The following is a 13,002-nucleotide window of genomic DNA, read 5'->3' on the forward strand; positions in this document are numbered from 1 at the left end:
CAGTTTGGTGGGAATAACGAGGTGAGCCAGGAGACATGGCAGACTCGCCGGTGAATGTTGTAGTAATGGCGCAGACACCAAGAGCTGTTCACCCTAATTCTCTGCTGTCAACATTTATTCAATCCACGCCAACAGGAAATACTTCATTGCTCTCCTGTCGTTGTGGTTCACACTGTGATTGCGGTTTCTTTTCTTGTGGATTATGAAGTTTATTTAGAACTCGAAAGGATCATAATATTTGGAGGAAGGAATGACTCCTCACCTCAGGCAAAATGCCAGACACATTATTCGGAGAATGTGAGCCCAATCCCACACATGCTCCCGAGGGGGCAGAAAGCCTGTTAGCTGGTCCACTCTCAATTTGTCTCCGAATGTCAGACTTTTCAAAGATCAGAAATGGGAAATGAGGAATATGGGGCAGACCGAGAGTCCGAGAATGTGAAAGAGGGTCAGGGACATTCACAGAGAAAGAAAGAAAGATGGAGACGCATATAGAGGGAGATACTGAAAGGACCAATTCTCCAATCGACATGGCTGCTGACTGACAGAAACAAATAGGAATAAAAAGGGAACGATTAAGCACAGCCTTTCACCAGCTCCGGGTAACGGAAGGATTCTTACAGCCAACAAAGTCATTTTGAATTTTCATCATTGACGGTTGTAAGCTAATGAAAGATTTTGGTAAATATCCTGACAGGGAAAATTGATCATTTTACCAAAAATATAATACAGAAATGTCGAAGTAACTTCGCTCTGCCGATATGAAGCATTAACTCTGTTTCTCTCCACTGTCCTACTGAGTTTTTCTATCAAATCTTGGTTTTGGTTCAGATTTCAAACATCTGCACTTCTTTGTTTCATGTTATTCTTAACAACGTTTGAGACAAAACCAATGACCAGACGGCTTCAGAAAATCGGTCAGAAATACTGTTAGCAAGATATCTTTGCAGAACACATCGCCCATTCCCTGACCAGGAACCACCCTTTCCCCCTCAGAGAGTGCACCAAATCCTAACCGTGAGATTAAAAGGGAAGGCGACAGCATTTTGGTTCATTTTCGCTGCACATTAGTTTCTCGTTGTAGTCGAGGTTTCTTTTAACACAATAGGAAAATACCATTCGGCCCATCGTACAGTGTGGCTCATAAGGTAATCACCTATTTTCGATCCAGTGTCCAGCTTTGGCACGATACCTTGTGTGTTCTGATGTTTTCAACGCAAAATTCAGTAAAGATTATCCCTGTGACCTGAAACGAGCCAACAATGGGGAGTGAGTTATACACCGTCATATTGAAGTGAAATCCCCTCGAGCAACCCATTCACATTTTCACGCATAGAGTGAGTCACAGACACACATGCCCGGAGGTTGGGGGGAGGGGGGGGGTGGTGGGTGGGAGGGCAGAGGTTTTGGGATTATACCAACTACTTGCGCTTCTGTACCGCTCTCCACCGATTTATGACCACCCCCACCAGTCCCCCACCCAACACACACCCACACGTTTCTCCAACAAAAGGCAGCTTTAGGTGCAACTAAAGCCAGTTTTACAGACAATGAGAGACGTTGCGATGAGCTGGAATTTAAAATGGACAATTACATCACATGCAACTTTCAAATTTGAAAACACATTGATCCGAAGTCTGCAGCTCCTCAAAATCTGTCTCACATTGAGGTGCAATACTCCCAAATTCGGGACCCACTGATCCAATCCCTGCAGTACATTGCACACAAATCAGGAAGGATTCGAACCACCAAAAGTCAGAGCCATTATCCATGATGTCAGTGGCCCAACTGCAGCTGGAGGTCCGACAGGGAGTCGATATGAAATGGAAACATGGACATCGGGGGAAACAGTATTCACAAGGTGAACAATCAGTAAAAATAATTATCGTCACTGTTTCCCATCGGATGTCCCACTCCGTGAAGCAATGTCTTTCAATCAGACCAGTGATTGCTTGAACCATGTAGAAGGACAATGACAGCGGACAGATACGATAGTGACCCCTTCAAATCTCCCTCCAATCATCTCACCTTCCTGAGTTGGGAATATGTTGGTATTCCTTCAGTGTCTCTGGGTGTAAATCCAGGAAATCCCGCGCTTGCACCATAATGGCTGTACCTCCGTGTGAAGGAGTTCAATGGTTCACAAAAGTAACTCATCTCCTCCATCTCTGGGGGATTTAGGGATGGACAGCGAGTCCTATTCCATTGAGTGATATCATTATCCCAGGAATACGTTTCTAACAGTGGTAGGTTCCAATCGGACACCTGCAGGAGATCGGTAGTAAGTTGGGAGGTGGAGCAGGGAAGTGAAATTGACGTGAATGACAATGATGACTGGGAGGCATGAGGCAGGAAGGGAGTCTGGATCTGGTGGTGCAAGGTTCAGTGTCGCCGCTAATGGGTCAGCCTTTACTGCAAACTGTTTACATTGGCTCACACACCATTCCTGGGCAATTCATGGCAATGACACTGTTCCTCTTTGTGTGAGATTACCACTGTGTGTATTAAAGCCGTCAATACGCCCCAAGAGGATGAAAAATGTCCCCTTTGTCCTGTCAGTTTAAACAGATACAAATATCTGTTTGAAGCCAATGTAAGAGAAGATTGCCCTTTTATGTGCCTTTGCATTGAAGAATGTTCAATCGTGAAATGTCTGGTTTTGCAAAAGCGTGTTTTGATTGCAAATCACACTGAGTAATATTGATACAGAAATGTATTTCCGAGTTACTGTGGTCATGTGGTTAAGGAACTGCACATATGGCCGTCCCTTAGTTATTTCAAACCCCTCCTTGGTAAGCATTTGACCATAGGGTCCAATCCCAGCTGCGCCCGCTTGTTGTATTGAAGGGACGTAGGTTCACCTTTTATTAAGGGTCGTGTTACTGATGAAGGGACTCAGCATCCTGTTTGAGTTCGAGCCTGTTATAGTTTGGCAAACCCACTCCTTTTTCCTGGTTTAGTTCCAGCAGTGCATGTCGTTCTTCCCAACCCATACACCATCCTGGAGTTTCTTGTCGCTGTTCCAAAAGCACTCCTTCTTCTCCTCCACTTTTATTCTCTCTCCTTCATTCCAAGTTTGGTGGGAATAACGAGGTGAAGCAGGAGAAACTGCAGAAAGGCCGTGGGATGTTGTGGTTATGGCTCAGAAACCACGAGTGGATCACCCTCATTCTCTGCTGTCGCCATTCATTCATTTTACAGCATCATTAATGCTTCCATATTCTCCTTTGTTGCAGTTTTTTTTTCCATTGGATAAGGAATGCAAGTTTAATTACAATAATTTGTGGAAGAAATGGTCCCTTGTATCACATCCAAGTGGCAGACGTATTATCTGTATAATGTGAGCCAAGTCTTCCAGTCTCCTGCCAGGTTCCAGAAAACCTCTCAGCAGCTCCATTCTCAAACTATCTCTGAAAGTCAGCCTTTTCATAGAGTAGGAATGGGAAATGAGGGATATTGGCAAATAAAGGGTCAAAGAATATGATAAAGGGTGAGGTAGATACACAGAGATAAAGACAGAAAATTAGAGACTCATCTTGAGGGAGACCCTGAAGGAATCAGATCTCGGGTCGACATGGTTGCTAACTGGCTAAAAACACATAGATTTTGATATCTATCCTCATTCGAGCGATAAAACTGACCACTATCCCGGCATTGTGGTCTAGAAATGAAGAACTAATCTGGTTCTGTCGTTGTGAATCATTGTCTCTGTTTCTCAACACAGATGTTGTCAGGATTATTCAGTTTGCACGTCAATTCTTGTTTTTGGTTCAGATTTCCAACATCTACATCTCTTGGTTTTCTGTTCAACTTTAAAACGGTTGGCACAAAACCGATGTCCTGCCAGCTTTGGAAAAGTGGTCAGAAATATTCTTCCCACGATGTGTGTGCAGAACAAAGCCCGCATTCCTTGACCGGGAATAGAACCCGTGTCACGGCGGTGAGATCGCCAAATGCTGGCGACTAGACTACAAGGGAAGGCAGAAGGCGCCCTTGTATTTATTCAGAATGAAAACACTTTTGCCTTTTCATTTCTGATCAGTCTTGCTGCAGATTAGGTCCTCCTTGCCTTCGAGCTTTCACAGAGTGGGAAGAGACCGTTCGGCCCATCGTAGATTGTAGCTCATCAGGCATCCATGTATTCCAGTCCCAGTTTCTAGTTTGGGCTCAAAATTTTATGTGTCCTGATGTTTCCAGAGCAAATATCAACGCGATTCTCACTGTGATACGACAATGGGACTGAGGTCTGACATGGTCAGACTGTGTTGGAACCACCTTGAGGACCTGAACTTCATTTTCACCCACAGAGGGAGACACACAGAAACATATCCAGGGAGGAACAGATGTCTCAGGATCATACCAGCTCCTTGTGCTTAACTTCCGCTCTCTGCTCCACACAACAGCTTCTCTGACAAAGGCAGCTTTAGGTGGAACACTCGCCAGTTTGACAGGCAATGAGAGATGTGGAGCAGAGCTGGAATTTAAAATGGACAATAGACCGAAATGCAAGTTTTAAATTCGAAACAACACTGATCCAAACCATTCAGATCCTCAGAACCTGACAAAACAGGACCAGCCTTACACCTGTCTGACATTGAGCTGTAATAGTCCCAAAAGCAACATTCCATTTGAAGACACACTGATCCTATCCCTGCAGCTCGAAAGAAGCGAAGGTAATAGCAACTGACAATATGTAATTGGCTGAACTAACACGTTACACTCGAGAAATGTAGGATGTAAACCTACAATCGTCTGATTCAAAGTCAGATGTTTTATCTATTGCTTCACTAGCCGGATGCACACACACACACGCGCTGGTCACCTTTCCATACGTGATGTAAACATGGACATCTGGGAAACAACATTCATAAAGTGATCACCCAGCAAAGATAATCCACTTTGTGTAACAGGGCCTTTCAATGGCAAAGCAAATACATTTGTCCTCAGGTACCTGCTTCTGTGTCGCCTGTTCTTCTGCTGGACGTCTCCAGCATTTTATTCACAGTCACTGCGCTGTCTTATGATGTACTCCACTGAAATGTACTTTCATACTTGGATTTAGTGTCACTTCCAGTCAAGGTCCTGAACAAATTCAGCGAGAAACCTCTGGTCATTTCCAGCATGGAATTTGGAATCAGACGATTTGAACGAAGGCTTTATTGGGGCCGCCTCATCACCGCAGATCAACGCCTCAAAACGAGCCGCTGTTAGTATCAAACTGTTCTGTACCTTCCTGTAGTAAATCAGGTTAGTACAGCTCCCCTTTCTTCACATTGAAACCAGGGCGGCAATATGAATTGTTTGGAAACTTAGGGAGAGAAACATTGCTGCTGAAGAAGATGATGACGTGAAGATCATACACAGAGTCTGGACAGATCAGGTCACAAGTGTTACTGTCAGCTTCAGTAGGGTCACTGGTTCGGAGTCTGAGTTTGTAATACCCAGACCTGGATACAATTCCCAGTCAGGAAATGAAGATTTATTTCTCTTCTTGTGAGTTATCTTATTGAAAACTCCTGCTTCCTCACAGAACACTGACCCAGACCAACCCAGTGATTGTTTGTATCTATCTCGAAGGACAATAGCAACAGATACACGAGAGAACTGTAGCCACAAATCAGCCATCTCGGACCTCGCCTTTCTGAGTTGGAAATATCTCGCTGCTCCGACAGTGCTTTTGCGTCTAGATCCTGGAACTCCCTCCCGAACAGTATCATGGCTGTACCTTGAGTTCTTCCAGGGTTCTGTAAAGTAACTCAACATCTCAATCTCTGGAGTAAATAGGGATGGGCAGTGATTCCTATCTCATTGAGTGGCGTCCTACGCCACGAATGAGTTTCAAACAGTGTGTTTCGATTTACTGTCGCGTGGAAACAGGCCCTTCGGGCCGACACTGTCCCTCCAGACAGTAACCCACCCAGACCCATTTCCCTCTGGCTAATGCACTTAATACATTTGGCAATTCAGCATGACCAATTCACCCGAAACTACACATCTTTGAACTGCGGACGGAAGCCCACGCAGACACGGGGAGGATATGTAAACTCCATACAGAGAGTTGCCGGAGGCTGGAATTGAACTTGAGACCCTAGTGCGGTTAGGCAGCAGTGTGAACCACTGAGCCACGTGCCACCGTGCCACCCCTACTCGTTTAAAGTTACTCTGCATTAAGTATGGGACAACACTTGATCAATTGTCAGCTCCATACTTCATTCCCTATTTCGGGAAGGCTGACCCCACGATTAATGGGACGAGGAAAACTCCACTTGCTGCAACAGTGAGAAAACTGAATCCTCACCAGGAGGCGAACAGGGAAAGCAAAAAGAAAAGGCACTGCGTGTTTTCATCAGGAAACCGCTTTTGTCTTTTCATCTGTGATTATTTTAGCTGCAGATTAGTTTCTCCCTTTCTTCCGATTTTTTAAGCGTGAATAAGACCTTTCGGCCCATCTGCAGAGCGGGTCATTAGACTTCCATCTATTCTAGTCCCAGTTCCCATAAACCTGCGTTTCTGATGTTACCAGGGCGAATCTAAATGGGGTTCTCCCTGTGATCTTAAATGACACAACAATGGGACTGAAGTTGGACATGGTCACATTATGTTGTAACACCGCCGAGGAACTCAACCTCATATTTACCCACAGATGGAAACAAACAGAGGGCTCAGGATTAGTCCCATTCCATATGCTTCCCATCCGCCAGTTTCTCCGACCAGCTCACCGCAGCTGGTCAAAGAGGTCTGCAGCACAGAAAATGCCCTTCGGCCCATCAAGTCTGCACCAGTCGAAGACTGGTCCCTGACTGTTTTCATCTCGTTTTCCAACGGTTGGCTCGTAGTTCCAACAAAGTTGGGATGGAATTGTTCAATCCATAGTGTCTCAACTTTCTCTGGAGATTTCTGCATGTTTCACTCTGAAAGGCAGAGGGTTGCAGATTGCCCACATTCGCGACCTGTCTGAAATGTCTTTTTTCCCTTCTCCTGTGTTTTGTATGTGAAAGATGAAGATAGGGTGTAATCTCCCTTTTTATTTGTTGACATTACTGAATCGTAACCGGAAGGATTCCAGGCTGTGAGGGTAAAGCCCAATGAATTTCAAGTCCATTGCCTCAAACACGCATCGACGATTACAGAACCACACTGTCCTCTTCATTTTCCAGGTGTCTCTCATTGTGGAGCTGAGGAAGAGTGAATCATTATCGGGTTGGTTTGAATCCAATCACTTCACAGTTTGTAAAAGCGTTAAATGTTGGTGCATGGTGGGACTGGTTGTATCATCCTGACAGATGGAACGGGCATTTATTTATAACCAAGAACAAGAATTGCAAGAGAAACTCAGCAGATCTTACAGCATCTATGCAGAGAAAATCAGAGACAACATTTCAAAACTTCATCAGAACTCGGTAATCTCCCACAGGTCCTGCCAAACCCGTTAGATTGGACAGCAGCTTCTGTTTTTGTTTCAGATTCCAAGAATCCACAGTTCTTTACATGAACCATTAAAGCAATGCAGAAACGTCTTTGTGGTTCCTCACACGAAAGGGTTCCGTTTGGAGAACATTTTCCTGACCCCACTCGACACACGAAACAGTGCAGCATCCAAAACAGATGCAGCAAGAACAACCATCGCTGTCGCCCTGGGGGCTCTTGAACCGGGAACCTTTCATTTAACAGCCCAATGCGCTGAAACCTTTAACCTCACACCTTGCACGATCCTCTAAAGCAGGCTGTGACTGACTTCCCACTTCAGACTGCCCTTCCCAGAACGTCAACTGTCCTCTATCAGTTTTACTTTGCCAGAATATAGACTGAGACATTCATTATGGCGACATGGGAACAGTCTGATCCCACCCACTACAGACACACCCATGACACTGGGAACCAGCTCCCCTCCAACCGGGACCATCTCCCTTCGAGCCTCCCAGTGTCTTGTGTGGTCCCGAGTTATTTCATTGATCTAGAGTCCAGATGAGATTTGTATTCTCATGTACAGGAACGAGAATTCTTTCAATGTATCCGATCAGTTCATGTGGTGTCCTCTTCAAGAAGAGGAAGGTGTCTTGACTGTTTCTGCTCAGCCCGACAGTTCACCTTTCTTCATTCTCCTCTGATTCCATTTCCCAAAGAGTTCCCGAAGATTCACAAAGCTGGGAACTGTGTTATAAGGGATGCGCCTTCAACATTTGTGCATCTGCCAACTGACGATATTTTCCCAAAATCTCTTCACAATCCTCTGTCTTACACCGTGTCCAGGGATGAGAAGTCCCGTTTTGTGGAGAGATTCCCGAGGCTGGTGAGTTTCTCTTTGGGGTAAAGATGGTTAACCGGCAATTTCCTGCGGCTGTTTATAATGATGGGAGTGGGAACCGTGGGCATGGGCACTTTGACGGGCAGGACCAAGTGTTACCCCTGACCAGAGGCAGTGAACAGAGGGACTGGGATTAAAGGAATCGAATGAAAAGCAGCACTTCTGGGCAGTACATTCACAGAATACTGCAGGAGCTCGATGGGTCTAGCAGTATCTGTGAAAAGAGAAACAGAAATAACGGTTGGAGTGTGGGATATTTCTTTTTGAGAACTCGAGCAGCCAAAGTCTAATCAAATGATTGGCCTGACTTGCAGAAGTTTGAGCGAGAATGTGCCCTGCAGGGGGTCGTTCAAGATGTAGTCGGCAGGTTTCGACCCTGCATGGGGACACATTAATGGATTACTAACCCATCTCCTTAATCACTGGGGCACGACAATTCCAGGAGGCACACGAGCTCCACATCTTTCTGCTCCAGAACACTCCGGTTTTCTCCAGCAGAGTATTGTACCCTGAACCCCCAGGACCAAGGTGAGGATGCCAACCCGTACACGGACAGGAACGGCAGTGAGAGTGAGGGCAACAGCTGCCATTGTCGTATGGACATCCACAAACACTCCCTTTGAAAAGGACTTTGTCCATATGAAAGTCTGTACAGCAGTATAACCCGGGGCCCAAACAGACTGCGCTGGGGATTCATATTCCAGACAATTTACGGTGGGCACCGTTTTCCCTGAAAGTGAGTGGGGATTGATATTTCATTGCTGATGTGAAACCAGATCCTACACTGAATCTGCTCGCCGGTTTTTGTTGCTGTGGTGAAACGGTGGGCAATCACGGTGTGAAACGTTGTTCTAGCTCTCTGGTTTCCTTCATTCCTGTCCTGGTCAGGGAGGCTGGGGATTGGTCCTCTCCATCAGATGGAGGGACCAGCGCATTGTTGACCCAATTTAATCAAGAATGGAATTGATCATCTTCACTTCTCATGGTTCATTGTTGTTCTGGTTTGTTGGATGTTACTTGAGCACTTTCTGGGACTTGACAATGCATTAAAGCTGCAGTATGTTTGGAAGCACGGTTTGGAATTGTCTCGCTACCATTTGTGTGTGAGCAGTACATGACATGGATGACTCGCACTCCCTCAAAGTCAGCATGTCAGTGTGTCTGGCAATGGTTCCGCCTTTTCTGTTTTGCTTCTGTTCCACGCTAAGAGCTGTCAGTATTTGGATTCGCTGGAGTGCTGAGGGGGTCACACAATTTGTGTGGTATTTTTCTTCAGGCCAAACTCCACCCTCCAGGAAATATCGCCAAACGCGCTGAGTAACAAACAGCATGCGTTTTTTTTTTATCAAATGGCCTATTCCAGCTGGTGTCAGCTTCTGGAGCGTCTCAGAGTTGCCAAGCACGGAAACAGACCCTGCTATCTAACTTGCCACTGCTAAACAAATAACCGAAATTAATCTAACCAATATTTGCCAAAATTTGTCCCTTATCTCTCCGAACCCTTTCAGATGCCTTTGAAATGTTGTGAGCGCACCAGTCTCTGACACTAAATATGACAATTCATTCTGTACACACGGAAATGTCTGTTTTCAAAACAAGTGTCCCTCACATTCCCTTTAAATATTACTGTTCTCACATTAAACCAATGTTATCTCGCTTTGAACTCATGTGCCTTGTGAAAAATTACTCCCTGACTCTTTTCTCTGTCCGTCTGCCTCCTGACTTTAAAATTCTGTAAGGCCATTCCTCTGCCCTGAAGCTCCAGGGAAAACTGTCGAAGTCTATTCAGCATCGTGCTATTGTCCAAACAGTGCAAACCTTGCAAACCCTTTCAAATACTTTCGAAATTGTTCCACGTTCGTTACTGAATGCGCGATCTGTTCGTGCCTGAAGGGAAGCGATGCTGAAACACTAGTAATGACAATTTTGGAAGCTTGTCTCCTTGCGGTAGCGTGGCCGAGTGGTCTAAGGCGCTGGATTTAAGCTCCAGTCTCTATCGAGTCGTGGGTTCGAATCCCACCGCTACCAAGTTGGGCGCTGTTCTGCTGCAGGCAATAGAACATAGGGAGCATATGTGTTTTCGTCGTTTTGGCTGTAGCTGCCCAGGCCTCTGATCCAGGCTGACTTGGAAAACAGTGTGAGTCCTTGTTGTCGGACCCTCCTCAAGACCTCTGCTTTCAGACATACTCGCGGCCAGTTTCTGTGTCTCAAATAGTCACTGCATTTGTCTGAAAGTTTGGTGGTTCGAGCCCGACCTTACCACCGAGCATCAACAATTTCAGTTCAAGCATTGAGACCAACCATATCCCGACACTGCAACCACAAGAACCCACCCGAGTCTGCAGCTGGATGTGGCCCCAATCTCTCCAAGCCCCCGCTGCCAACAGAAAGCGGCTACTGCAGCTTCAATCAGCGGCTTCCTGCTCAGCCCTGGGACACAGCACATGGAAAATCCTTCCCCAGGAACGGCTCTTCCCGTGTGAAAGGGACAACCATTCCACTTTAAATTGGACACGGCTTCAGAGGATTGTTCCTGTTCTTGGAACGTTTCATAAACAAAACTCCTGTCTCGCAAATAAGGAGGGGGAAAAGTTGTTGGCAGGAAGAATAGAGAAAGTGTTGACTGTGAGGACTCTGTCTCGTCAGCAGATAGGATTCCTTACACTCGAAACTGGAATGATTGGGTTTCCTTCGGGAATTTCCCAATTGATTTACCGTCTGCCAGAGAGACTGGGAATCACTCCGGAGACATAAAGATGAGGATAAAAATATGAAAATATTTATATTGAGTCTTAAATCCAGAGACAAGTGTTAAATCGATAATAATGTTCTGAAGGAATAATAGCTGAGAAATGAAAAGTGTGAATGATGACATTTGTGATTGGGAGGAATGAACTGGATTCTTGCAAATTGCAATGCCGGGTGAAATATGCTCAGTATGAAATCACACACTCATCAATCGTGAGCCAGGCCCAGCTACTTTAGTCGGTAGAGCATGAGATGCTTCATCTCAGGGCCGTAGGTTCCAGCCTCACGCTGGGCCCTTTCCCTCCTTTAAAGAAATCCATCTCTCTGCTCCCCTTGCAGTATTGCAACCCAGTGTAGGGGTTGGTTTGGACACGTCGATCCGACTGTGTTTGATCACACCTCGGTTTCTGAGTGAAAGCTGTCTCCACTTGCCCATAAGATGGAAGCCTATCTGCTGACGAGACAGAGTCCTCACAGTCAACACTTTCTCTATTCTTCCTGCCAACAACTTTTCCCCCTCCTTATTTGCGAGACAGGAGTTTTGTTTATGAAACGTTCCAAGAACAGGAACAATCCTCTGAAGCCGTGTCCAATTTAAAGTGGAATGGTTGTCCCTTTCACACGGGAAGAGCCGTTCCTGGGGAAGGATTTTCCAGGTGCTGTGTCCCAGGGCTGAGCAGGAAGCCGCTGATTGAAGCTGCAGTAGCCGCTTTCTGTTGGCAGCGGGGCCTTGGAGAGATTGGGGCCACATCCAGCTGCAGACTCGGGTGAGTTCTTGTGGTCTCAATGCTTGGACTGAAATAATTGTGGTTCGGTGCTAAGGGCGGGCTCGAACCACCAAGCTTCCAGCCAAATGCAGTGACAATTTGATACACAGAAACTGGCCATGCAGATGTCCGAAAGCAGAGGGGTTGAGGAGAGTCCGACAGCAAGGACTCACACTGTTTTCAGACTCAGTTGACCTGAGCAGCGGCAAACACAACAACGAAAACGCAGACAGCCTACAGAGGTTCTGCTTTGTTCAGCTGTTTGCAGTGGAGCAACCGCTGGTAGCGGTGGGATTCGAACCCACGACTCGTTAGAGATTGGAGCTTAAATCCAGCGCCTTAGACCACTCGGCCACGCTACCACAAAGGAGCAGAGCGCCAAAATCTCATTACTAGCGTTTCAGCATCGCTTCACTTCAGGCACTGACAGATCGCGCATTCAGTAACGAACGTGGAACAATTTCGAAAGTATTTGAAAGGGTTTGCAAGGTTTGCACTGTTTGGACAATAGCACGAAGCTGAATTGGCTTCGGCAGTTTTCCCTGGAGCTTCAGGGCTGAGGAATGGCCTTACAGAATTTTATAAAGACATGAGGGAGACGGACAGAGAAAAGAGTCAGGGAGTAATTTTTCACAAAGTACTTGAGTTCAATGCGAGATAACTTTGGTTTAATGTGAGAACAGTAACATTTAAAGGGGATGTGAGGGACACTTGTTTTGAACACAGACATTTCCGTGTGTACAGAATGAATTGTCATATTTAGGGGCAGAGACTGGTGCGCTCACAACATTTCAAAGGCATCTGAAAGGGTTCGGAGAGATAAGGGACAAATTTTGGCAAATATTGGTTAGATTAATTTCGGTTATCTGTTTAGCAGTGGCAAGTTAGATAGCAGGGTCTGTTTCCGTGCTTGGCAACTCTGAGACGCTCCAAAAGCTGACACCAGCTTGAATAGACCATTTGATAAAAAAAAACGCTTGCTATTTGTTACTCAGCGCGTTGGGCTATTTTTCCAGGAGAGTGGAGTTTGGCTGAAGAAAAATACCACACAAATTGTGTTACCCCCTCAGCACTCCAGCGAATCCAAAAACTGACAGCTCTTAGCGTGGAACAGAAGCAAAACAGAAAAGGCGGAACCATTGCCAGACACACTGGCATGCTGACCTTGAGGGAGTGCGATTC

At 45.9% G+C, this 13,002-nt stretch overlaps 2 non-coding genes across 2 annotated transcripts; one reads left to right on the top strand and one right to left on the bottom strand.

Moving 5' to 3' along the window:
• Nucleotides 1-10,251: 10,251 nt before the first annotated feature.
• Nucleotides 10,252-10,333, top strand: trnal-uaa (transfer RNA leucine (anticodon UAA)). Its single transcript has one exon. It is a non-coding gene; the product is annotated as a tRNA-Leu (tRNA).
• A 1,767-nt stretch (nt 10,334-12,100) lies between these two features.
• On the bottom strand, nt 12,101-12,182 carry trnal-uaa (transfer RNA leucine (anticodon UAA)). The gene has a single exon. It is a non-coding gene; the product is annotated as a tRNA-Leu (tRNA).
• Between the last annotated feature and the right edge of the window lie 820 nt (nt 12,183-13,002).

Source organism: Chiloscyllium punctatum, unplaced genomic scaffold (assembly GCF_047496795.1).
Source record: "Chiloscyllium punctatum isolate Juve2018m unplaced genomic scaffold, sChiPun1.3 scaffold_160, whole genome shotgun sequence".
In the NCBI taxonomy this organism is placed as follows: domain Eukaryota; kingdom Metazoa; phylum Chordata; class Chondrichthyes; order Orectolobiformes; family Hemiscylliidae; genus Chiloscyllium; species Chiloscyllium punctatum.